General features: G+C 42.5%; 1 protein-coding gene across 9 annotated transcripts in view; it reads right to left on the reverse strand.

The window, feature by feature from the left end:
• STOX2 (storkhead box 2) overlaps nt 1–23,051 on the reverse strand; it is a 215,174-nt gene that overhangs the window by 150,211 nt on the left and 41,912 nt on the right. Inside the window, exon 1 of one of the 9 annotated variants that reach the window (XM_072763830.1) lies at nt 12,090–12,557. The exons of 3 other annotated variants lie outside the window; for them this stretch is intronic. The gene's annotated coding sequence lies outside the window, so the exon portion shown is untranslated. Of the gene's footprint in view, nt 1–12,089; nt 12,558–23,051 lie in introns of those variants that run through there. 5 more of the 9 variants (XM_072763836.1, XM_072763825.1, XM_072763844.1 and 2 more) reach the window with 5 other exon arrangements.

The following is a 23,051-nucleotide window of genomic DNA, read 5'->3' on the forward strand; positions in this document are numbered from 1 at the left end:
AAGGAAGGGGATAAACAGTGGGAAATGCATCATTCCTACCTGGAACATCCATTTGAAGTATATATATTTATTTTTTTCTTTTAGAAAAATGTCACTAGTAGCATCTTTTCTGCATCATAGCAAATGAGAAGACTACCCAAGGAAAAAGTTGGGTCGTGGCGCGCTGGTGTGGGTAGACTGCAGATCTCAGGGGCCTGGGTTCAAACCCCAGCTGGGCCATTCCCACTGCTATGACCTCCTCCTCCAGTATCCTCACCTGTCCTCTGGTGGTAATAACACCAGCATCTCTTTCAGGGGGCTCCCAGGAGACTAGGTGAATTTGTATTATGTCTGGGATATAGAATAAATTTTTGAACCACAGTAAATGCTATGTAACTCTTAAGCATTTTTTTCCATGCAGGGAGATGTTATGCATCGTGATATGCATAAAATAAAGAAATATTGTGTTATTTTAGGTTGAAAATCCAAAGTCTGAGAGCTCCCAAAATATAAATTGTTGCAGTTTTAGAAACCCTGGCAAAGGGCTTTGAAACTTCAAGTTCAAGAGCAATTAGAAGAAAAACAACAATGGCATCAGATAATATAAACACACCTTCGCCGGGGCCTCTGGTACTGGCATAATAATTCTGATCCAATTAGGAGAATATAGTTTACACCAGCCCCCTCCCCCCACATCCTCCTCTTCCCCATAAATCTCAGAAAAGGCCTGATTAGAACAGATGGCTCTTAAATCATACCCTGAAGCTCTGAAGACTGAACCATCCTACTCATAACACCAGGAGAAACAGGATCTTGAGAGTGTCAGAACTGGTTCTCCATGGAGAACATTCTTTCCTCACTCAGTATAATGTGATATTGTGGAGGCTGTTAGCTGGAGAAACCTGGAGAGAGACCACGGTGGAGACCAGCAATCAGACTCCCAGGGGGGTGGAGCACCTGCTCAGGGCTTAGTGTACCCTCCTGGGCAGGCTGAGCACTTGTCATCAGGGAACGCGTGTGAGTGGACGGCAAGACCTTGAGGCATCTTCACTGCCTACTTCACCGGGAGAACAGAAACCCCACCTGCACGTTCATCCTTGTCTCCCCAGATGAGGCTGGAGGCTTTCTCGACGCCTTAGACCCAGATCTGCTGGGAATAAAAAGGATAGCTGGATTGGATCCACGATCACCCCAGCTGGACCCTCATTTTTTTTCTCACCTACAGTCAACTCCCTCTTCCATTTTGCCCAAACATTTGCCCACATCCCTTAGTAGCTTAAACTCTGTTTTTTAAAAAAGATTTTATCCATTCATTCATGAGAGACACAGAGACAGAGGCAGAGACCCAGACAGAGGGAGAAGTGGCTCCATGCAGGGAGCCCGATGCGGGACTTGATCCCAGGACCCGGGATCACCACCTGAGGTAGAGACAGACGCTCAACCACTGAGCCACCCAGGGGCCTCACTTAAACTCTATTTTAACAGCCTCTCCACGCCTGCCTGATAAAAAGCCTTCCACAGTATGATCCCCTTCAAATTCTGCTTTTATCTCCACGACACCTCCCCAGGCCAACTCCACGCCTTCTGGGCCTCACTCGTGCCACTTTCCCTCTGAAGGAATCTGCTTTCCTTCCTCTCCACCTTCCAAACTCCCAATCCCCCTTACTCTTCTTGCCTCCATCACTACAGCCTCTGGAATCTTTTTCTTTGCATCTCTTAAATTCCATGCATCTGCCTTCCAGCAGCCCTCCTCACCTGACACTAACCATCCCGAATTCTGTATTCCTATAACGGTTTTCAGTACCACTCGTGCGGCCTTTTCATTTAATTGTATATATCTCCCCCAACAGACCACAAGCTCATTTAGGGAAAATAACAGTGCTTTTATTCACAGAGCTTGGCACCCTCCATGGGCTGAATATGTTTGTTTATTGCAATTTCCCCAGCAATTATTCACTCCTCTTCTATAGCCCCTGTCTGCCCCATGGACCAGGCAGTTGGTGAACCAACAATCCCACTCCACCCCGCTCCTTATCCGGGAAGTGACCGAACGCATCGTTAGTCTTCCAAACAAAATATAAACTGTCTTTTCCATCCAGTGGATTTTTCCCAAGGTGCATAGCTCAACTGGAGATTAAACACACACGTATGCGCACACACACAGAGGGTTCAGCCTCTAGGAGCAGAGAGAGCACACATGCGATAAACCACAGGGCAGTAAACATTTATAATACTGGCTAACGGGGCAATACAGATGATAAGGATGCTAAGAGTGATCCTTTGTAGATCGTGGTGGTCAGGAAAATCTTCCCAGAAGAGCCGAGATCGGAAGAATTGCAAGCTTTCAGGCAGGTGCCAAGAAAAGAAAATAAAGCATTCCGGACTCATGAGGAATGATCATTGGAGCCAAGGAGACAAGAGAGGGACTATCACAAGGTTAAACTGAAAGTAGAGAAACGCAAACTGTTTTTGGAGGATTATAAAATAATTAGTTTAGCTGGGACAGATAATCCAAGGGGTGATGGGGCATAATGCAGTGAAATGCAGGCAGAGAGAGGTTTGAGTTGGAATCTGAGGACAGCACTTTCCAAAGCAGGATTTGCAAGTTTTCCTACAAGCTGCTATTAAAGGGGTTGAGGGTAGAGGTTTGGTAGTTAAACAAGTTTGGAAAATACCATCTGGTCTCCCTTCTGGAGATTAACGATGCATATTAGAATATTCAAGGCACTGAGAAGTCCTGCACTAAAGACCCCCATTTACCTCTAGGTTTTCACGAATTTAAAAAAAAAAAAAAATTTGTTTTGGGAACCCTAACTGAAAAAATGCTGAACTCCAGGCAGCACAGAGTATTAAAATAAAGTAACGCTCACATTTTTTAAAAGTGTAGACCACAGAGTTACCAAAATGAAGGAGACAACACAGATGGAGCTGGAGCTAAGAAGCAGAGAGAAACAAAGGTGTGAAGAGATGTGAAAATCTGTGAGGAATTATAAAGTTGAAGTTAGAAGCGAGTCAGGCACTTTCCGCAAACTTTGCCAGGGATCAGTGGGGTTTCTGCGAACATTTATCAAAAGCATCTCCTGCAAGCGCAGGTAGGATTGTGTATCTCCCTAGGGAAGAGCAAAAAATAATTAAAAGAAGAATCTGTATGGAAACAGGTACAGGAGATTGCGAGTGATCTGTAAATGGACTCTTTTCTTTGTAAATATATATCCTTGTACATAATAATCCCAAATCAAAGCCATGTGTGATTTAGAACACTTATCTTTTAAACCAGATAAAACTGGTTCCAGCTCCAACATCCTAGAATCCAGAAGTATAAGCCAATCGTGGCACAACATAATGGAAATGCTGTGAGTCCAAAGGGCAAAGTAATTAACATTAGTGTTCAAAACAGGAGTGGATTTATGATTTTCATCACTTTGAATCTCCATTTATCCAGGTTCTTCATGCTAAGCATATGGAAGTGCTTTACATCTGTGGTTTCTAATCCTTTCACAGAGAGAGGCATTTCATGCTTAGAAAATAACTGAATTCTTTCAAGACACCATTTAGTAAACAGTAAATAGCAACTCTCTGGGCTGGTATTTTCCAAAATGGCATGTCCAGAACTTGTATTCCTTGAGATGTCAATGGATCTCTGCATATAAAAAAGGGGCCTAGGGCCAGGTGTGGGCAATGGTGAGGTTACTGTGATTTCTTTACTGCAGATTCCCAGAGCCTACAGAGTCTCTACAGCATTTTATTTTGAGAAACCTCAGAGTGGGGGAGGTACTGTGCTCTGTGTCCTCATTCACTCAACCCAGGACCCCTTCTTTCATGAGTACTGTATGTCCCTAATATTCCACTAATAACCTGTTGAAAAACACAAGACTTCCATGTTCTCACTGTTTGTGTTCCCCCTTTTTTTTAAAAAAGGATTTTATTTATTCATAGAGATGCAGAGAGAGAGAGAGAGAGAGAGAGAGAGAGAGAGAGAGAGGCAGAGACACAGGCAGAGGGAGAAGCAGGCTCCATGCAGAGAGCCTGACGTGGGACTCGATCCAGGGTCTCCAGATCACACCCTGGGCTGCAGGCAGTGCTAAACCACTGCACCACCAGGGCTGCCCTTGTGTTCCCCTTTTACCCAAGGGTGTTTACATGGCTGCATTCCCTTTGTGATCATTCGTCGAGCTGTAAATGTGTATTTCTGCCCTCTTTTGGGTATTGGGTTACACTAAAAAGGTTCTTGACATACCGATGTTTACATAATCACGAATAGGGGATGAGAGTAACTGTTACTATTCTTGAGGACCCACAAAGAGCCCTACACTCTGCTAGGTGCTTCATCTATATCATCACATTGAATCCTCAAAAATACTATGTAAGTAATCATCACGACCCATTTTACAGATGGAGAAACTGAGGCACAGAGAGGCCAAGTAATATGATCATGGTCACACAGTTAGTAAGTCAACACAACTGGGATCCCAAACCCATTTGTTCTAATTCTAAAATGTACAAGTATTCTATTGAATCCTGCTTGAAAGTCACTTACAAAGTCAAGACTGTCATTCCGAGGCATCCTATCCTTCCCCTCTCCCTTCCCCTTTCCCACCTAGAGGCTGTCACAGGTGGTCGAATGCGGCCTCTCATTCCCCGCCTTCTCAGGTACCTACAAACGCCACAGTCACACGAACTTCACCTTTGCATCAAACACACCAGAAATAGTCTCATGTGGCATAAAGCAGACAGTGGGTAGAGTGCCCCAATACAGCAGTGAGGACCTGCCAAGGTAACAACGATGGCCCCCGCTCACCTGGAGGACTTCCCAGGGGCAGAGTCAGGTCTGGGGCTTCAGGTCTGGCCCTGAGTCTGGAATCTGACCAGGTCCTGGTGTTTTTCTCTATGTCATTTAGAATTTCCTTGGAAGAAACACCACTTCTGGTTAGAAGACATCTGGGGAAATATGCCATCGTGGGGAGAGAAACACTTTGTTGTCCCCCTCCCAAATAATTACTTGCACTGTTGGATTAGTGTACCGTAACAACAACTGAAAAGGATTTGTTTCTCCAGAGAGGGGGTCACCTTGGAGTGATTAGCATGGCTGCCAAAATATAATCCCTCTGCAAACTACGAATGGGGGCATGGACAAGTTTCTACAGGAAGAAGCTTGGCAGGCGAGTTCTCGGGGAAAGGCCCTGACTTACAGCAGAGGAAACTCAGATGGAAATGACACTGTTTGCTTTTCCTTCCATGTGTCTGACAGATTTCCCCAGTTTCTATGTGGTTGATTATAAAGGTGTCAGACCCTATCAGAAATGTGATGGTAGCCACACATTATCAAATAAATAAAATGAACACTCGTTTGTCCGATCTTTGAGGTTTCCTTAAGTTTCTCTGAATAGCATCCTTCTGCCAAATTTCCTGTTCCTTGCATAATGAGATACTTTCTAATTAGCATATCACAAATAGTCCTGATCGTCTTTACAAGTCCGGATACATTTTTAAATGTTACCTTTCAAGTACATCAGGATTTTTCACACTCTATAAAGAGGGAAGAGAATTAAAGCAAAGTCAGTTCAGTTCCTCAATTTTTTTTCTTTTGCTTTTACTTTTTTCTGTTTTTTTTTCTTCTTTGTGATGGAAAGGTCACGGGACCGGCAGCCAGGAGACTGGATTCTGGTTTTGGCTGAGCTGCTAATTAGCTGTGTCACTTTAGGCAAATTGCTTCACCTTTGAGGGTCTTGGATTCCTTTTCAGCAAAACGAGGGAAGAGGTTGGCCCAAATGGAAAGTCCTTCCCAGTTTAAAACACGATGATCCTATTTGTGAAGCCTGAATAATTCCTTGTCTCCTTATCCAAAAGCTGAAGCAAGTGCTTCTCTTTGACTTAAAAATTCACAGTGAGCTAAATACAGACAGGTACACACATCAATGAAAGGGGATGTGATTTAAAGGCATACAGTTAACTGGGAAATTACGTATTACCCTTTGGATACCTCTCTTCCCTGCAGAGCTATAGGGATTTTCATGTCGCTTTAATAGGTTGACAAATATGAAAATAAACACACACACAACACACACACACACACACTCCAACATGAAGTAATCCACACTGACATAAAGGATTATCGAGGCGATGAAAATAAAGTCCTAGATATCAGAAAGGTGTTGTCTTTTAGTATACTTAAAAAAAAATTCCAATCAGTTTAATAAAATAATTTGGATTGCCCACTAACATCTGGGTTTCAGGATTTGAGTTACAATATGAAAATTCATAAAAACACAGAAATTTATCTTGGTTTTGATTAAGAGCTCCCCAAGGATAAGAATCATGCTGGCTTTATGTGCTTCACAGTCAAAACCGTCTGCTGGATGGATTGAGACTTCCCCATAAAGGCTTTCCAACCCCTGGACGTGCCATCTCTTTCTTGCCACAGCCACGCCAACACCCACAATGCAGCACCCCACCTTCCTTCCAGGGGCCGCCTGCCACCTCTCATCTCGCGGACTTCCAGGTCTGGTTCTCCCAGTGCCCCCACCTCTCACCTCCCACATCCCTGTGGGTCCTGGCCACCCTCATCCTCTTTGATCACAAGCAACTTAACTCAGTAAGTGCCTCTTGCAATGATGTCACCCTGTTCAGAGCCCTCTGCTCCCACAGCACCGTGATCCCACTGTATTGTATTTGCCTGTTTACACAGCTGCCTCCCACTCTTACTTCTGAAGGAGCCAGAGCTCAGAGGGGCCTTGGTCCCATCTGTAGCCCAGGATACCCGGATGGCAAAGAAGAAAAAGAGAAAATGGACAAAGGGTGAGCAAGGTGCTAAGCGAGGCACTGTGCACATCCCAAGAACTGATCTGCATCATCTGAGGCCCCCACCTTCCTGGAAGATGTACCATATAAGGTGTTAATGTTCGATAGCCACCAAAATGTGGTGTAAATAATGTTACTCCTCATGGGGGAAGGAATCCTGAAGACTGAGTCAGGAAAACCTTCCTATAAAAAAGAAGGGTATGCGTGTGTGCACGTGTGTACATGTGCGTGTGCATAGGCAATGGGAATCACTGATGTTTTTTCCACAGAAGAAGAGTCAGGATGAAAAAAGTTTTAAGAGGGATAGCTAGCAGTGGTACATAAATATATTGAAATGGCCTAGAGATTAAAGTACATTATTTCCAATAATTATGCAGCCATGAAAAACTATTACAAATAATTATATCTTTAGAGGTGGAAAAGCAATGATATAGGTTAGGTATAAAAAGTGGGCTACAAAACCATATAGGTAATAGAATCACAATTTGTAACATATTTTTCTCTTTTTTATGTATGAGAATATTTAGATAAATAGGACAAACTTCAGAGGGTTAACAGGGGTATCATCTGAGTGGTGAAATAGATTACTTTTTTCATTCTTTCTTTCCTTCTTTCTCTTTGGTTATCTCTATTTTCTAATTTTTTTTCTCACATGAACCACTCAATTTTTTTTAAATCTCCTCTGAATAAGTAAATAGCACATTTATAAATATTAAATAGTGCAGGGAAGACATGGTGAGGATTTGGCCGCAGGCGGTGGCCATGGGAATAGAGAAGCAGAGCTGAGAGCAGTTACAGAGGAAAAGCTGACAGAAGAAGTGGGTGCCTGACTGGGTGATGGATTTAAGGGCAATCAGAAATCCAGTGGGACCCCCAGGTTTTCAGCCCATGTATGGGGAACGCTGGTTATGCCACCAGGAATGGGGCCAGCACCAAGGGCAGGGACTTTGGAGGAAATTATCATTTTCCCCTTGATATTGGGGAATGTTTGAAGTAGTGACAGGTCATCCAAGAGACACTGAAGTTCCAAGACGGGGATGACAGAGGTGGGAGTGAGGCAGCCGTAGATCTAGGAGTCACACCTTGCCCCAGGTCAGAGGAGGTGCCCCTCCGCGGGCCTGGGACTGGGCCAAGGCAAGGCATCTACTGGTCTTCCTTCCTCACGAGACCTTGGACTCTGGGAGGTGAGGCCCAGCTGGCAAGTCAGGTCACCCTCAATGCCTGGGTCAATGCCTGGGTCAATGCCTGGGGCAGAGCAGGTGCCCAAGGAGTGTCTGAGAAGCGGACTGCTGAATCCTCCACCGTGAGAGCTGAGGCAGGAAGAGTGGATGAAATGTCTGAGGGCGAGAAGGAGGAGCTGGGTGGATAGACACTTGGGAAATACAGAAGCGTGGGAGTGCCAACAAAATAGACACGATCGGCTGCAAAACAAGGATAAGGCAACTTTCCAGAATCCACCGGAGGGGAGTTGCAAAGCAGAAAAAGGAGACCAACAAGGCCCCCTGTAGTCACAGCAGGAAAGGACAGGACCGGGAAGGTCACCGATAATCACGAGGTTACTGGTGACTCAAGAGAGAATGGTTTCAGGAAGAAAACACAAGGCATGATAGCGACACTCTTGGAAGCCGAGCAGTGAAGAGGTAAAGGAACAGTTCAGCTCGAGGAGAAGCTGAGTCAGGGCAGACTTCTGCAGGATCCAGGAGAGCAGGGGAGGCAGAACGCCGAGGGTGCACAGGCACTGGCCGGGAGGCAGCGGGGGCCCCCAGGGGTGCACAGGCACTGGCCGGGAGGCAGCGGAGTCCCCGGGGCGCACAGGTGCTGGCGGGGAGGCAGCAGGGTCCCCGGGGCGCATAGGCGCCTGGGCTGGGATACATCAGGGTCCCCGGGGCGCACAGGCACTGGCCGGGAGGCAGCGGGGCCCCCAGGGGTGCACAGGCGCTGGCCGGGAGGCAGCGGAGCCCCCGGGGTGCACTGGCCAGGACAGAACCCGCCCCCGTGGGCGGGAGAAGGAAGAGGAACAGCGGGGTGACCTCCCCGGGCTCTGGAGGCCGGCATCGCAGCCCACGCCACAGTCTAGCTCTAATTACTCGCTCAGATCACTCGCTGCGGCTCCTGCGTCCTCTCCACTCCCTACATGGCAGCCTGAACCCCAGGGACTTTCCACAGCAAATTTCTCCACGAGATTCGATAGTTGATGCTTTAGGTCCCGGTGGGATCAGGGCCAAACAGCATAAAGTCACAGACCCAAATATATATGTAGTAACTTTTAAACAGATGCTAACTGCCAAAAAAAAAAAGGCTATTTTTGAAGGAGCACCTTGACATCTCCCTGCCCTTTCTCCCTAACAGCCAAACCCCCCGCTGTACTTGAGCGAAGGAGTGTCATCCCCCGCCACCCTCCGTGCCAGCCGCCTGCAGAGTGACGGTCCTGTGCCGGCCCCACTATGCGCTGCGCGCCAGCTGGGGACAGGCGGGGACGGCAATGGCAGCCCCGGACGAGGCGCCTGCGGGCAGATCCCTGGGTCTGTCCGGGATCCCAGTGGGCATGCCCAGGATGGTTCCAGGGGAGGTACACCTCTGCAGCAAGACTTTCTGGAAGCTGGTCAGGGTGCCCCCAGCAAGGTCGGGAATGGAGCCCGGCCGGAAGCTGACTCAGAAGAGACCCGCCCAGGCCGCGGGCCCCAGCCACGCTCGCCTGCCCCTGACCCACAGCGGAGCAGCTGAGAACGGCCTTCCCAGGACTGTGGGATGGACCCAAGCTTCCTATTGAGCTGCCACCACAAGGCAGCTAAAATGCCAAATGTCACTTCAAAAACAAGGCAGGATGGAAGTGAAGAGCTCCCATTTGCCCTCCGTTCACACGCTCCCAGACAAACCATTAACATTCCTCAATCCGTAATTCCAACCATACTTTCTGCTGCATAAAACCTCGCTGCTTGGGGATCCCTGGGTGGCTCAGCAGTTCAGCGCCTGCCTTCGGCCCAGGGCGTGACCCTGGAGACCCGGGATCGAGTCCCGCGTCCGGCTCCCTGCAGGGAGCCTGCTTCTCCCTCTGCCTGTGTCTCTGCCTCTCTCTCTCTCTATCATGAATAAATAAATTAAAAAATCACACCAAGCTAATGTTGTTTAAAAAACAAAAAACCTTGCTGCTTGCTCACGAGTATTTTGCAACAGGAGAAGTCAACTATGCCTATTTGGCACTTTTTTTCTTAAGCTTAAAGATGCTTACAAACACATAAAAAAGTGTATTATAAACATATTCATAATAAACTTTACCAGAGACTTTTCCACACTGCAGTATTTTTCAAAATGTATGCGAAACATACGAACGTTGGTTTTTCTTCAATAATGAGCTCGGCTCTTTCCAAGCTACTCTTGCTATAAGTTACACTTTCCGGCAAGAGAAAGTGAACATGTGGAAATGACATGAACATTTTCAGGACGCTGGGGTCCATTTAATATACCGAAGCAACAATTTATCAAATAGGACCCAAGAGTCCAGCCGCATGGCCCCTTTCACATATGCTAAACGACTCCCCCAAGACCAGCCTATAGACTAAGAATCTGCATCATTAATTAAAGAACTGGAATGGGCTGTACTAACCTCAGAGCACCCTGCTGTAGGAGAGACTCAAACGTACGCTCTAATTGCAAAGCGAACAGTTGGGATGAGGAGTTTTCAGAATTAAGCACTTAAAACTAATGTGTGTGATTCAACTTGCTTGCTAATCTAGTGTACAACAGGTGTGGGAATTAATTCTATTATTTCCACTCTCCCTCGTTTTAACATGGCCAAATGTTCCATATTGAATTATTCTGTGGGTTTTAGATTAATCACCAAAGCAAAAAAAAAAAGCCAGGTGAAGAGCTTCTTGCTAAACATTAAGGTTTCAGGGCCTGTCGGGAAAGAAAAAAGCTTATCCACAGAACATTTCACATCCAGGAGACTCAACTGAGTCTCAAAGATTTGAGATTTCAATGTTGCCAAACTAGCCAAGAATTGCCAAGTATTCTACTAAATTCGTATGCACATTAAAAAAAAAAAAAACCCTCCCTGTTTATAAACAATCTTCCATATGCGTTGGACAGAAAAGCACTAAGTTACGATTCACTGGCTGACTTCTGCAATCTGTCATTAATTGCTATTTTCAAGTTAAAATTATCCCATTAGATTTATTTCCAGTGTTCTATAGCAAACCTGCTTATAAGCAAGTTTCTATTTCCCAAATGGGATGTCAAATAATTTACCAAATGGTTCCATTTCCATTGGATTCAACTTTCTAAGTAAACATTTTAAAAAAGCTGGCCACTCCTGTGCACTGCTTATTATTTTAAAACAGACATTCACTTTGTATAAAAAAGAACAAACTTGGGGTGCCTGGGTGGTTCAGTCAGTTAAGCATCTGCCTTCGGCTCAGGTCATGATCTAGGGGTCCTGGGATTGAGCCCCACATCGGGCTCCCTGCTCAGCGGGGAGCTTGCTTCTCCCTCTGCCCTTCCTCCTCCTGCTCATGCTCCCTCTCTCGAATAAATAAATGAAATCTTAAAAACCAAAGAACAAACTCATCTCTCCCTTTCCCAACCCCTTCCCACCTCCCATGAATCTAGTTTTTTTTCAAGGGCCAGAGTTTGTAAGTTTGGGTCTAAGCTCTCAGAACAAATAGAAATCTTGATTAAAGCACATGCATGTGTACACACACAGTCTAAAGCTTTTGTGTTTTATGTCTGGTCTCTACGTAGGTCACAGCTGTAAGGAATCTTGCTGTTGGCTCAAATTATAATGTCAATCAAACATGGGGCAAAAAAATTAATCTAAAGATATTTCATGTGGGCTCATCAGAAAGCACCTTCTCCTGGATAATAAATAGCAAAGTCCCAGCTAAGTGATCTATGACAGTGATGAATCAATTCATTCCCAAACACTTAAATGTGTTTCGTGATGACCTTTCCACAAGTTTCTGGAAAGAACGCAAAAACGCATTTACAAGAACCATCTGAAAGTGGAGAGCAATTGACAAATAATTCTACATTTACAGAGAAATCATGGAAGTATGAAGGCCTGCTATAGTAAAACTTTATAGCAATGGTATCTCCCACATGAGACACACAAATAATTCCTCCTCATGTTCCAGATTTTGAACAAATGAACTATTAGTGCCACTGTCACCAGACCAAAAAAAAAAAAAAAAAAAAAAGAAGAAGAAAGAAAAAAAACAACCTGTCAGGTTTTATGAAGTATTGTATTTAAAAATTCAGACCAATTTCTGAGTTTCTTCCATCTAGCAACATACCCCAGAGTTCAATATACTTACTCTCCAGTGTGGGTCCTGGTTTCTGGTTTTGCGATGGGTCTGTAAAACGTACAGATGGTAATAATCTGTGGCTTACTTCAAATCCTGACGACTGCTGCTTTATTCTCTTGATTTCCTTTGGTGCCAAAGATGTCGTTCTGTTCCAGAGTTACCGCACGTTAAGTGAAGCTGCTGTCAACATTTTATTACATTCAGCATTTCAGGTTTCCTGATAGCTAACTCAAATATTAAAGATAGCCATGCTCTGTATATTTTTCAATCTTCTTATTCTCTTTCTCTTTCACCCTCCATGGAAGGGTGCTGGGTCCTCCTTAAGCAGCCCAGAGGTTTAAAGTTGGACATTTCCAGGTCGCATTAAAATAAATATTAATGCAATTCATTTCCACCTTCAGACATGTCTTTCCTTCCCTGGTTGCTCTGGCAGTGTTAATTTTCCCACACTCTCCTGTAATGGTGAAGGGCTTGTCTGGGCAAGTAAGATAACACTTGGGCAGGAGATTAAAAGCCCACACTGAAGTCATTAAGTACCTATGGGGCCGGGCCCTGAATCCACTCAACACAGTCTCCAAACACTGTCACCTTGACTTGAAAGGCAATCGGAAAAGCGTGACAACTAAGACCATCTCATTTGGGCATTTCCAGGCCCTTGAGCCACCTGTATTTTATATAACGAAATAGTGCTTCGGCTTAGAGGCCAGAGCAAGGAGAAAATGCCTTACTTTCATTTCATTTCACCTTGACGTTTGTGAACAGTGAACCACCTCTGAGGTCTAGGCCGCAAGTCCCATGCAACTCGGAACAGGTCCCAGTGTGTAATCATCCCCCACACTGCCCTCAAAACTGTCCTGCTTTCATCAACACTTGGTTACCTTATCTTTATAGCTTTTGACCTCAATTCTGGAAAGTTCTTTACATTTACCATGTGCGTCTGAAAAATTAGTTGACATCTCTACCTGCAAAAGCACAGGTTCGGGTAACTATTTAGCTATTCCGACTGTTAAGAACTTACAACTTTCTCCCACCTGTTACTTACACTGAGGCACTCTTACATCCCTTCATGAAACCATTTATCTTATTATACAGATTTGAGTATTTTTCTTTTTCCTTGTTACTATAAACCCTTAAAAACCCACCTCTAACTTACACAGAAGAATCCTTCACAGCTTAAAGAAAGGCTCCTTCCCAAGTACAAGGTGTGGCTAGATCATTCAATCTAGAGTAATTTGATGTGGGTGTGACATGAGGCAGCATAGTCCTCTCTCCTATTTGGTGCCTGATGAAAGTAGGAATAAAGTAGCAACATAGTCTTCCTTTGACATTTCTTAAAAGAAATCTCACTACAGAATCTTGGGGATTATCCATAAGTAACAATTGCTACAAATAAAAATCATAAAGAATAATAAACAAAAATCCTCATCTGGGGGCTGGGAAAGATGATCTTTTCCGAGGCCCTTGAAGAATCTAAATAAACCTTTTAGCATAAGAAAATGCAGCTATTTGGGGAAATTGGGTACAAATGTAAACATTAGGAAAGAAAAACCAATCAGAAATCTCAGGGATCTGGAAAAAGAATTCAGGGGGCAGTAAAATGAACAGGAAACAAACACCTCCATCTGAGGCAAGGGCTTCTCCTTTGTGGCACAGAAACAGAAAGAGCGTGCTGAACTCTCCAGGCCTTCTCCTGCTCCAGTTTTACCTCATCATTATCTTGATGTGGAGGACTCCAGCCTCTATTTTACTCTCTCTCCCAAGTTCTAGTCCCATATGGCCAATTACGGACATCCCCACCTTGGTGTCCTATGTGTGGCTCAGACTCAATGGGTCTTAGCTTCAACAATTATTGCCCCCTCCACATTCCATATTTTTGATAAGGTCAGCCACCCAGGTTCAAATGCCAGCACCATCTTCCTCTTGCAAGATCCTATAAATGTGACCTCCAAAATATTTCTTATATCTGTCTCCTATGAAGCTACATCCTGTCTTTCATCCCCAGCTGGGACCAGCCGACCCCCATGTATAGTAGGCTGGGCCTTCTCTTCCATTCCCACAACCAGTCCCACCCTGAGACAGGAGACCTTTCATTTAACCTGAGCCAGCTCCACCCTGGAGTCCTACAGCAGGGAGCATGGACTGACACGCCCTCTCTAAAGTCCCCCCTAGAGTTCCCCTATCCCAGCCTGCCTCCAACCCTCAAATAACAAGGTTTCGCCTCTAGGCCTTGTTCCCAAACTCCTGTTTTGGTAATTGCCCAGAACATCGGGCTCCTCCTGGGTCTGGGACTCCTGCCAATTTCCCAACTTGGCCCTGAAAAATCTTTCTTCCATCTCCGGTTCAATACTTGGAATCTGCTAGCCCCTGCCACACTGTGTTCTTACCCAGAGTTAACTAGTTGTCTGAGGCCCTAGAGCTTGCCACACCTGTCAGAAACGGCTTGTCAGCCCTCAATGCAGTGGAAACTCCCACCAAGCAAAAACCAGAGCCAGAAACCAGGCGCTCAGCAGAACTGTATTTGCTCCATCTGGGCCTGACATGGGCTTCAGGATCCTGTTCCAGCTCTTGGACAACACCACAGGCTTTGGCTTATTTTGGCTCTGGATTGACACTTCTGGTTTTACCCCTGTTAAATAACTGTCTGGACATTTTGTATTTCCGATCCTCATTCCTAACCTTCCACTTCCCCAATAACTGTGACAACTTGCTCCCATTTGGGCATGGTCTAGGACAAAGCAGCCAGTTGCCACTCTTCCAAACAGCCGCCTCCCACCCTCATCTGCCAACTCTCCTAGTTTCTGCCTACAATCACCTCTGTCCACTGCCTACTGAATGGTTCTCCTCCATCTTTCCTCCTGGCTTATAGGACCTTGATCCATCGATCTTCTGACAGACAGGACTTGCTTGGGCCCTAAGGAAAAGGTCATGGTGAATCTCATTTCTTTTGAGAAAGAGTGACTGACAGGAGAGGCCTATGATCCATTCATGGCTAACTAAGTATAAGAAGTCTTCTGAGAAGGACTTCTGTCCTGATATTTTTTAAAAAAGCACCAGGGGGATCCCTGGGTGGCACAGCAGTTTGGCGCCTGCCTTTGCCCCAGGGCGTGATCCTGAAGACCCGGGATCAAATCCCACATCGGGCTCCCGGTGCATGGAGCCTGCTTCTCCCTCTGCCTGTGTCTCTGCCTCTCTCTCTCTCTCTCTCTCTCTATCATAAATAAATAAAAATTTAAAAAATAAAATAAAATAAAATAAAAATAAAATAAAAAGCACCAGGAGGGGATCCCTGGGTGGTTCAGCAGTTTGGCACCTGCCTTTGGCCTAGGGCACAATCCTGGAGTCCCGGGATTGAGTCCCACGTCAGGCTCCCAGCATGGAGCCTGCTTCTCTCTCCTCCTGTGTCTCTGCCTCTCTCTTTTTTTCTCTCTCTCTCTCTCTCATAAATAAATAAATAAATAAATAAATAAATAAATAAATAAATCTTAAAAAAAAAAAAAGCCCAAAATGCAATACTCTGGGGATACAATTATAAAAATAAATAAATAAAAATAAAAAATAAATAAATAAAAATAAAAAGCACCAGGAAAAAGGCCTTGTTTCAATCCTCTACCTTGAACACACAGGAATCATCTAGAGCTACAGCAGCCACCTTGAGATTAAAAGGCAACAACAGAGGATGCAGGAGACAATATTCTAACAATGCTGGGAGAGAAAGACAGATCATGGGGCCTGCATTCTTGACAGTGTCACTAGGCTACTTCTCTAGCTCTTGCCAGTCCATCCCAGGTTTCTTGTTATGTGAGTCAAATAAATTCCTACTTGTCTGAGCTAGCATTAGCAGCTTTTCTGTCACAGATGACCAAACGCCATTCCCCTAATAGAAGACATACACAAACTGCATGACTTTCCAGGAAAATTGTGCTGGGTTCTGGGGCCCCAGGTTGGAGTGGTCGGTATCCCCTCCCATTTCTGTTAATGGAACTCTTTAAACCAAAATAGTAGTAAGGCAGCATTTTGTACTTAGCTCATACATATGTTTTCTTTGAGAGGTACACTACTTTTAAGGTATATGAGTGACATCACTGAGAACAGTGGAGTGGGAAATTGCATGGGCCAGACCCTCCGCCAACAGCTACTGAACACTGTCAGAATCAACTTCATTCACAATCTGGGAACTAGTTAAATGATTGCAGCAATCAAGTAAATACACAATCCCAAAAAAGATGGCTAAATATCAGGAGGAGAGATCAGTGGCATTTTAACTTACCCTAACCCCACATCCCCAGTGTAGCTGAGTGGTGGTCTTAAAGACACAACACACTGGCCTGGTATGGGTTCCTGGTGCTGGAAAGAGCCGCATAGACCTTCTTTCCAAATAATTATGGACCAGGTTATTTGTTTGGACCTATCTGGGGGCTCTCTAAAGGACTGGTGCAAAGGGCTTATCTTTATTTCATCTAATTCAGAATTCTCCCTTGGTGAAGAGGCATTTATTAAACATGTTAAAGGCAAATGAATTTTCTGCTTGCCACTAGGGGTAAGGGATACAAACACATCAAAAGGCCTGGGGGAAAAAGCTGGGAGTGAGATACATTGGGAAATAAGGACTTTGAAAAGCTCCCACATATTGCTGGTAATCTAATAGCTCATATACATGCCCAGGGCATATATTGTTCAGAAAAGACCTGAGAAGGCCATGATCATCCCCTTCCACCCGACTTTCAGGCTGCAAGCAAGCAGAAAATGAAGGCTAAGGTAGAGTTGTAAACTACACGGCTGAGTACTGAAGGCATGCCTCAACACACACTGCCTACTATGTGGTTTTTTTCTTTATAAAATTTATTTCTTTTTCTCCTTCTCCTTTTCCTCCTACTTATTATTATTATTATTACTTTTTGTCTGTTTGAGATGTTTAAGGAAATCTCTGTCAAAATTGCTAGCTGATCACTAAGCTAAGACTTCAGTGACCTTACATGACAAAGAATACAAAATTCGTTCAGAACAGTCACTAAACCACAAAAAGCAAGAACAAACCGTGAAGGAGAAATCTGATTTCCAAAGTAGCAACATTACACTATTCAAAACATCCAGTTTTCAACAAAAAACTATAAGGCATGCAAAGATACAAGAAAGTATGGCCCATATCTAGGAGAAATAAGAAATCCACAGAAGCTGTCTCTGAGGAAGCCCAGATACTGAATTTTCTAGATAGACTTTAAATCAATTATATTAAATATGCTCAAAAATCTAAAGAAACCATATACAAAGAGCTAAAGGAAACCAAGAGAAAGGTGTCTCACCAAATAGAAAGTATTGATAAACAACAGATATTATAATATATATACATGAGAGAGAGAGAGAGAGAGAGAGAGAGAGAGATTCCAGAGTTGAGAAGTATAGTAATTGGAATGGAGGAGTTCAACAGCCGGTTTGAGCAAACAGAAGAAATAACTAGTAAACTTGAAGATAAATGAACGGAAATTACCCAAATGAATGGAAATCACCCAATCTTAGGAGCAGGAAAAAAAGAAAAAAAATGCAGAAAAACGAACAGAGCCTAAGAAATCCAAGGGACACCACAAGCATACATGGATAATAGGAGACCCAGAAGGAAAGGAGAAAAAGAGGTAGAAAGAAAATAATGACCATAACATTTATTTACATATTCAAGAAGCTCCATGTGGACTCTAAGTGTAATAAACTCAGAGAGGTCTACATTGAGACACACTGTAATCAAAGTATTGAAAAACAGAATCTCAAAAGTAGAAAGAGAGAAAAGACCTGTCACATACAAAGGATCCACTATAAGATTAACAGCTGATTTCTTGTTAAAAACCACGGAGAAGAGAAGTCAATAGAATAACATCTAGGTGCTAAAAGAAAAGATATTATCAACTAAGAATTCTATATTCAGCAAAACTATCCTTCAAAAATGACAAAGAAATGGACATTCCCAGATAAACAAAAATTGGGAGAGTCTGTCACTAGTAAGCTACCCTACAAGAAATGCTCCAGAGTCCCTTGTGTACAAATCAAAGGAGACTAACAATAACCTGATCTCCATGAAGAAATAAAAACACTGGCAAAGGTAACTACATAGGTAAATATAAAAGTCAGTATTAATGTATATGTACTTATTTCCTTTTCTTCTGTGACCTAAAAGACAACTATATAAAATAATAATTATAATCTATGTTGAGGATCACTCGTGGTAGAAAGATGTAATTTGTGACAATAAAGCACATGTGCACAAGAGAACAATAAATCCACATTAGGGTAAGAAGTTGGGTTCCTAAAGCAATGAATGACAACAATCCACAAAAGAAGACATCCTTTCCTTTTGCCACATCCTCTCTGCTTCACTTGTTGGTATTTACAGGCATTTGAGTCTGCAACTCTTTTGTTTAAAACTCCTCCTAGATCAATCCCACTTCTGCTTGGAGATCCCAAATGGTTCTTCATTTCCTTGAAAATAATATTCAAACCTCTTAATCTACATCAGTGACTTGGAATATGTGTCTCTTTTGCATCTTTTCAACTTCATCTCTAAAAACTCCGTGCGCCACATTTTATAAGATAAACAGAACTGCTGACTACTCCTATTTCCAATCTTCCCATGCTCGTTTCCTACCTGGCTTAAATTTTACTGAAGCTTTTCCAGGACTGGATGGAAAGACCTACCCCAACTCTGGAAGTGTAAAGTCCATCTAATCTAATTCCAGTGGCATTCCTTTGTCCATCCCCTGCCCAGAAGCCATCTCTCCCTCTTCTGGACTCCTGCACCACTTCAGCTGTATTTCTCTAATTGTATATATTATTTTCTATTTTTTATTTAGCTATAGTGGACATTTCTTATTGTTCCTTTTTGATTGCCAGAGTCATCTCTGTAGCTTACCAAGGACACCTGATTGGTAATCTAAGGAACTGCATTATAGACAGCCTTGGGTAGACTATTATGTTTTCTGTTTCTGTTTCATCTTTAAAATTAGTAAAATAACATCTGCTTTACGAGATTCTTGTGAGAATTTAATGATGTTATTTGTAATCTGTAAAGTTCATTTTACATATGAACTCTATCTGTGAAGTTAACATTTTTGCCTAGGGTCAAAGTCCACATTTCAGTCACTTTTATGTCTAACCAAATACTCAACACATAGTAGGTGAGGTGCCCAATAAATTTTTGTGGCATGAGCAAGCATGCTAATCTGTGGTAAGATGAAGCTGAATAATTTTAAAATATTTTTTTAATTTAAAGATAATTTAAAGGCATTTTTATTCATGATTTTACCATATTATCCGTAATCTCTACCAGAGGAAATCAGTACAAGGATTTTTTTTTAATAGGTGCAGTTAAATGCCTTACCTTGACTTTTAACACAAGCAACGACTTATTTTACTACTAACATGACTTTTTTTGGTATCCCTCAAGGTAAGAATTTTCTGAACCCAGGGCTATTTTTCACAATTCAATAATCAAGTTGTCAAATGAAAGTGAGAGAAGAAAAACTGACTACATTAGGTATAGTGAAGGTATACCCAGTTTTATTAAAAAAAAAAAAAAGACTTTAAATACAAGAAGATTAAGTGAGTAAAATTGCTGATTTTATAGTAAAATAAAAGCAATTGTTCGCCTTGGTTTCACTCACCTACAAATGTCAGGCAGCCTAAAGAGAGAAATGAGTTCACGGGTTTGTTTTTCTAAGAAATCCACTGTTGCTTTCCTGCAGACATTTTTCAGCACCAAAATATTCAACTGGACCATGGGAACTCCCTGGGGCAGGTTAAGAGTGGAAGAAGAAAAGAAAACAATGACTGCCATCTTAGTAACTACTCATGATGATGTGTCTATTTTTCAGAGACTGATATCCCAGAATACTTAACTAATATAAATTTACCAAATGCATATGGGTTTTGTTTTTATACTAAAAAATCTATTCGACTTTTAGAGTAGAAACTGCAACTGGGTACAGATGAAATTAAAGAACTAAACAATTTCATCTCAAAATTTTACCTATGCTATGTAAAATTATTATAATAGGATTTTATATATCTATCTACATATGTGTATATAGGTATATACTGGCATGTATCAACATATTTTTTTTATTTAAAGATTTTATTTATTTATTTCAGAGAGAGAAAGCACAAGCATGAGCAGACGGACAAGCAGACTCCCCACCGAGTAGGGAGCAAACGCAGGGCCTAACTCCAGGCCCCCAAGATCATGACCTGAGCCAAAGTCAGACACTCAACCAACTGAGCCACTCAGGTGCCCCTCAATATATATTTATTTTATATCTATAATATATGTCATATACTTATATAACCTGGAAACATTTATAAATATATATTAATATATGTTGATATATACTGAGAAAAACAAATGTACATAACTGTCAGTCAACTATAATCACAATTATTAGAAATATATTTCTATATATTATATACATTATATATAATATAATCACAATTATTAGAAAATACACTGGTGTATGAAGAATATGAAAAAGATGGGTTATGGAATCATGGATGGATATGAAAATTCAGACAAGAAAATCTAGAATTTCTTTGTTAGGGACAGATTTTTTTTTTTTTTTCTAAAACAAAACACTTTGAAGCCCTCAAGCTAATGCATTCAGTGCTCTCCAATTTTGAATACAAAAAATAATAGGAATATATTTGTAGGGGCCCTTTAGGAAAATTACTTTTCTTCTACTAATGCTATACATAGTTCTTAGTTTACATGCATTGTTATTCTCTAAATTGTGTCTAAAATTTAAATTTAAGAAGTGTTAAAACAACTGACAAATTATGGTATTTTTTAATGTGGAACAGAAAAATTCCTTAGCACCAAGTTTGGAAACAACCAAGAATTCTTGGGTTTGAAGTAAAACTCCAAATTAAACATTGGGCAATCAATCTTTTTCATTTTAATATTGGTGCTCTTGTATTTAAGGAAAGGGTTATAAGTTTCATTTGCATTTTTCAATAACCCTCTCTAAGAAGCAATTGCTTTTTATAAATAAGAGAGAAACATGTGTGCTGATTATTTTAACATGTTTACTTTATTTGGTTTCCAGGTAGACAACTCTCACTAAATGTCTTTCCTCTTGTTTGCTTATGTGCTTCTGCTCCCTCACTTTTCTTAGAAAGTCAGGGAAGTGAGAGTGTTTTAGCCCCTGGACCACATTAATTCTTTACAATGTTTCTTTGTGTCACTTAATATTTAGTGCTTTAAGATACATCTGTAACAACTAAACATAAAAGAAATGGCTAATGTTTTCACATACATTTTTCAGATACTTTTTTTTTTTTTTTTTTTTTTTTACTGTGAAAATCAGTCAAGACCTTCCTGGTCTATGGCTGACACACCTCTACATCACTGATATTTACATACTTTGGCCATGTATATACTTGGCTATGGCTATTGGCTGTCAAATTCTATTTATTTTCCACATGAAATGAGGTATTTAAAAATATCTGTTAGTAATTCTGAAAGAATTCTGGAATATTAAGACGGAGAGAGAAAGTTCTACAATGCTACTAAATAGTGGATATCAAGAAGTTATTAACATGTTGAATTGGAATTCACCTTTATATCTACTTTTTCCTTAAAATCTTCATCTTCCCTAAATTTTACATACTTGAAAATCCCCTGAGACTTCAGCCAAATGAATTACTTATGCTTTGCTTTCTTAAGCAATTATTTCACCCTGTTGATGAGACTGTAGAAAAACATTAGAATTATTACACGATAATACAAGTTCCAGGAAAGCAAGAACTTTGGCAATTCTGTTCATGGCTCTGTCTTGACCTCATAGTACAGTGCCTGATATACAGCTGACACAATCAATAAATGTCTGTCACATATGTATTGAACTTATAGAACTAAATCACCAAAAGTTTGAATTTAGTGGTCAAAGAATTACAAATAGAAATGTTACCAATTTTGCTGTTGACAACAACAAAAGGTTTTTTCATGATTACTTTCTAAAGTTGAATCTCCTAAATTCTGAGCCTCTTATAGAACCAGATAGAGCATCGTTTTACTGTGGGCTAACTCGCCTTGCTGACATACAGGGGTTGCTGCAAAGCAGAACTCAGGTAGTGGGATCCATCTTGTAAACTGTCATTTAACTACACTTAATGACAACCTATTCACCTGTAGGGGTGCCCGCCAGTCCAGCAGGTAAACGATAGCTTACTTTGCCTTGGTAGAAGCAGACTCTGTGCATTTAAGCCTCTTCACAGCCTTTCTATTTATAATTAGGAGTACTCACACCACTATGAGGTTAGATTCTATAAATATAAATGCACCTCCCGTGCCTTTCTTTTTGGTCTCTGCACTCATTATTTGCAACTCCCATTTTAGAGTCCTAAGACATTTGCTCGGTCCTGAAAGTCTTCCAACCGCTCAAGGAAATGGTATCAACTGGTGTTGTTGCCCCTGACCCCAGCTGGCCACAGATAGAACTCACTCACCTTCCTTCTCCCTGACATTATTCTCCAGGGTTATCTGGCTATCTAAAGAAAACTAGCCCATGTCTGTCTGGAGTAAAATTTAAACAAAATGCATAAGGAAATCTAATGCAATGTAGGGTGGATAACTCTCTTCGCTGTCCTCACTCTTTCACACCTGTCACTAGTGGGCTCCTCGGTCCTCACTATCCCCCTGCCCCGCACCCTCCCGAGGGACCCACCTGGCAAGGGGCTCCCTCCATGACACCCATTCAGACTGCAGGCACCTTTACCTCCCACGTCTCTCCCAGGCTGGGAGGCCACCCTCCCCTCCTCCAGCTGCCCTGACCGTCCCACCCCTGGGTGGTATACTATTCATCTGCAATCCCAGGGTCTTCCCCACATGCTCCAGGCACAGGAATCCAGCCCCAGTGCCCCCCGCCCCAGCTTTGAACTCCCATAGCACTTAACCCTAGGCGGGGAGGGCCTCCCTACTCTAGCTACAACCCAAAC

Source organism: Vulpes vulpes, chromosome 7 (assembly GCF_048418805.1).
Source record: "Vulpes vulpes isolate BD-2025 chromosome 7, VulVul3, whole genome shotgun sequence".
In the NCBI taxonomy this organism is placed as follows: Eukaryota; Metazoa; Chordata; class Mammalia; order Carnivora; family Canidae; genus Vulpes; species Vulpes vulpes.